Source organism: Schistocerca nitens, chromosome 3 (genome assembly GCF_023898315.1).
Source record: "Schistocerca nitens isolate TAMUIC-IGC-003100 chromosome 3, iqSchNite1.1, whole genome shotgun sequence".
Classification (NCBI taxonomy): domain Eukaryota; kingdom Metazoa; phylum Arthropoda; class Insecta; order Orthoptera; family Acrididae; genus Schistocerca; species Schistocerca nitens.
Window position 1 is genome coordinate 527,667,575 of NC_064616.1, and position 4,756 is coordinate 527,672,330.

The following is a 4,756-nucleotide window of genomic DNA, read 5'->3' on the forward strand; positions in this document are numbered from 1 at the left end:
AGAGAATTTCCTCATTTTTGGACGTAACTTGGGGGCTTTTGCATATCGCTTTTGAATTTACTACATATTTTGCGCCCAACGAAAAGCGACTGTCATATAATTTCTCAGTCAGTTACAATTTAGTGTTATAGTGTCATGGATCTGTTTGTAATTTCGTTGTGAATGTAATGACTCGGGTACGGTTCCACCGAGCACATGTTCCAGCGCCTTAGAATAGACAACAAATCGCAGTATTAGGTGCCCAGAATCCGCCAAGACGTGACAACAAAAATGGCTATGAGCACTATGGGACTTAACATCTATGGTCATCAGTCCCCTAGAACTTAGAACTACTTAAACCTAACTAACCTAAGGACGTCACCCACATACATGCTCGAGGCAGGATTCGAACCTGCGACAGTAGCAGTCGCGCGGTTCCGGACTGAGCGCCTAGAACCGCTAGACCACCGCGGCCGGCAAGACGTGACATTTCAATGGTTTTGTGACGTTACGTATACAGGAAATGTCTGTTGTTCAGCAGTAGGGCTTTCACCAATATAACTCGCTGTTCGCTTCTCAAGTTACAACGGGGACAAGTCCTTTTCTTGTACTATGGGAGAGAAACAAGCCGGTGATCGATGTATGAACCTGTTCTTCATAAAATAATCCCGCTTTACATTTCAGAACAAAGCTGCTTGCGCATGGATCAAGTCAGAAAGTGGTTGATGATGGAAAAATCACAATAAAACTTTAAAAACGAGACCAGCTCAATTGTAGAGCGAGCCTAGGGTGGGCGGTCCTCATACGTGGGTGTGCGTATCTTCAGATACTCATTGGTGGTCGGAGGATTGTTTTAAAAGACCAGGGTTATGGGTATGAGGTACTGTAATTCGGGAGTGGACTTCCTCTTCTGTGGTGACAATACCAGAAAATGTGAAACTGTCCTCATAATAAAACACAGACAGCAGATGATAACCACCAGACTGAGTTGCTCAATGAAGTCTTGTAATCTAATTTCTACAGATAATTGAAGGTATCCAGAATGAGATTTTCACTCTGCAGCGGAGTGTGCGCTGATATGAAACTTCCTGGAAGATTAAAACTGTGTGCCCGACCGAGACTCGAACTCGGGACCTTTGCCTTTGGCGGGCAAGTGCTCTACCAACTGAGCTACCGAAGCACGACTCACGCCCGGTTCTCACAGCTTTACTTCTGCCAGTATCTCGTCTCCTACCTTCCAAACTTTACAGAAGTCTCCTGCGAACCTTGCAGAACTAGCACTCCTGAAAGAAAGGATATTGCGGAGACACGGCTTAGCCACAGCCTGGGGGATGTTTCCAGAATGAGTCGTGCTTCGGTAGCTCAGTTGGTAGAGCACTTTCCCGCGAAAGGCAAAGATCCCGAGTTCGAGTCTCAGTCGGGCACGCAGTTTTAATCTGCCAGGAAGTTTCATATCAGCGCACACTCCGCTGCAGAGTGAAAATCTCATTCTGGAAACATCCCCCAGGCTGTGGCTAAGCCGTGTCTCCGCAATATCCTTTCTTTCAGGAGTGCTAGTTCTGCAAGGTTCGCAGGAGACTTCTGTAAAGTTTGGTAGGTAGGAGACGAGATACTGGCAGATGTAAAGCTGTGAGAACCGGGCGTGAGTCGTGCTTCGGTAGGTCAATTGGTAGAGCACTTGCCCGCGAAAAGCAAAGGTCCCGAGTTCGAGTCTCGGTCGGGCACACAGTTTTAATCTGCCAGGAAGTTTCATATCAGCGCACACTCCGCTGCAGAGTGAAAATCTCATTCTGGAAACATCCCCCAGGCTGTGGCTAAGCCGTGTCTCCGCAATATCCTTTCTTTCAGGAGTGCTAGTTCTGCAAGGTTCGCAGGAGACTTCTGTAAAGTTTGAAAGGTAGGAGACGAGATACTGGCAGAAGTAAAGCTGTGAGAACCGGGCGTGAGTCGTACTTCGGTAGCTCAGTTGGATAAAGTCTGCTTTAGGCAGTGGCGCGGCACGGACCTGCTGTCCCCGCCGCGGGCGCGCGTGGACGAGGAAGTGTTTACACCACCGGTACTCGCGCGTGTTGTCTGACTCGATCGCCATGGCACACAATTTTCGAAAGACTACGCTCCAATTTACGTTCGACAACGAATTTTCCAGACCCAAAGCTTTGGAAATAGAGCGTTTTTTGAGGGAAGAAGTTCGTTTACCTGCTGCAGACATAATTGGAATACACCTGTCCATTGTAAGCAGTACAATGTACGTAAAGATGACCGATGAAGCTGCGTGTGAAAGAACTCTCTCCGCTGCTCAAAGAGGATTTAAATTTCGACACTCTGATGGCCATATCAGCGATGTAACAGTAGCTCCTTCAGGATTGGGTGTGAGGGTCATTCGGATCTTTGAATTGCCGTTTGAGGTGCCAGAATCGATAGTTACTGAATCGCTGCGACCATATGGCACGGTACTTAGTCATACGCCTGAACCCTGGGCAAGTTTTAGTACCTATCCTGTGCTAAACGGCGTACGACAGGTGCGGATCGTCCTTACTAAACATATCCCGTCTTATTTATACATTGGCGGATATCGAGCTATTGTGATCTACGATGGCCAGCCACGCACCTGTTCTGACTGTGGTGGAGAAGGACATATCCGTTCGGAGTGCATCCAACGCCGCGTCGTGCAACTGCCACATGGAGAAGCGTCACAGCGAGAAGTTCCCACGCAACTGCCGATGACGTACGTGTCGGTGGCCCGCCGGGAGGTGTTGCCAAGTTCGGAGCGTGACAAGGACGTGTTTATGCAAGAGCAGACCGAGTTACGAGAGCATGGAGGTGACTCGGAGAATGTCCCTACACCCACGTCACGTCAGTTGAGGGAGGAACCTTCCGAAAACTCACATGTAGCACGCGACGTGGAAGTAGAGGTCGAGACCGTGGCGCCGGCAACGGACCAACGAACGATCGACGAACACAGTGAGGCAGCAGAGGAAAGGGCACACAAACAGCGATCGCCGAAGCGTCGCAAAAAGCGTCGCCATAGTTCGGGTGACACGTCCCCCCATAGCCTAGGGGACACGGAAGGTATCCTAGCCGAAGAACTGTCTGACACAGAACACGTGCCTTTAGAGGACGCTGACAGGATTCCGTCAGATGGTGACCGGATGTCCTGCCTTTTCGATGGTCCCTCTTCATTGACACCGACTGACCCAGCGCTGCCGACGAAGGAGTCAGGGACACCAATGTCCCGGCAGCCACGTCGAAATACAACATCAGAGGACGTTTCTCGGATGGATGACCACTGCGACTGGGCGCAACCAGTCGAAGACATACAGGAATTGCCACCCCCAAATGATGACCACTCACCTACAGAATGCACACCACTGAACGACAACAAAGGAGGGCAACCCGTTTGCGGGCACCCCTCTGAGCACGAATAGTGGACTAAAGCCCTTGGAGTTCTCAATGACATGACACGAGCATGACAACGACAACGAACCAAGCATATAAGGTGGGCACAGTGAACATTAACACCGCACGTTCGCTTGCAAAGATGCTACTTCTCCGGGACATGATTTACGCCACAGACGTTGATATTCTGCTGATGCGGGTAACCTTCAATGCTGCTTTTCCCGACGTTCATGTATACAACACTTACCTAGCGCCGACTCCAGATGGAGGACGTGGCACAGCGATACTAGTCCGGGAAGGGATTCCGTTGTGTGACCTCGATTACCTTCCTTCGGCTCGGGGTTTGGCTATGACCGTGAACGGCATTCGTATCGTCAACATCTATGCACCCTCCGGATCTGACAATCGACAGGCGCGTGCACGATTCTACTCGGAGGAGATTGCCCCCCTATTCCATGGGAGGTATGACCACATATTGGTAGGGGGGGATTTTAACTGTGTACTCACACCGAAGGATCAAACTCCTAATTTCAGCTCCTGCCACGCATTGAACACGATCTGCCGGGACATGGCCCTTATGGACACGTGGGAAAAGATCCATGGGCAGCGAGAGGGCTACACGTATTTTACTAGCCACTCGGCGAGCAGGCTGGATCGGATTTATGTTTCTGACGGATTAAGAGATCACGTGATGGCTGCTGAACGTTGGCCCACAGCTTTTACGGATCACCTTGCATATTTATGCACGTTAACCCTCCCACGGCAGCGGGTCTGGCGGAGTCGTAGTTCCTGGAAACTTAATTCCTCCTTATTGGTGGATCTCGAATGTCGCCAGCGGATCGAAGAAACATGGCGAACTTGCACTCGCCGTCTGCCGCTGCACCGTACGGTTCTATCGTGGTGGCTGCAGTGTGCAAAACCGGCGATACGAAGAGCTCTCATAACGTATGGCAAGGAAAAAGCGAAATGGCTCCGAGATACACTTGATTATTACGACATGGTGCTCCGCGACCTGTCCTCCAGGGTCCCATCGCCCGAGCGTCAAGCGGACGTCCATCGCATTCAGGCCTGCATTTTATCGATCACGAGACGTCGACTGGAGGGACTTTCGATCCGTGCTCGGTGCTTGGACAACGTCGATGGAGAACGTATTGGCATGCATCATGTGTCCAAGGGACATGCGCGTAATCGCCGATCCCTAATCACAGTCCTCCATGATGACGATGGTCGGCCCTTGACGTCACAACAGGCCATTGCTGCTGAGTTTCTGGAGCATTACCGCCTCCTTTTCACTGGGACGCCGACGGACAATCGGACAGGAGAAGAAATTTTGCGACAGATGCAAACGGAAGTGGATGGTCCGGATGCAGAGGCGCTATTG

At 50.7% G+C, this 4,756-nt stretch overlaps 1 non-coding gene across 1 annotated transcript; it reads right to left on the reverse strand.

The window, feature by feature from the left end:
* Window positions 1-1,085: 1,085 nt before the first annotated feature.
* Trnaw-cca (transfer RNA tryptophan (anticodon CCA)) lies at window positions 1,086-1,160 on the reverse strand. Its single transcript has one exon. It is a non-coding gene; the product is annotated as a tRNA-Trp (tRNA).
* Between the last annotated feature and the right edge of the window lie 3,596 nt (window positions 1,161-4,756).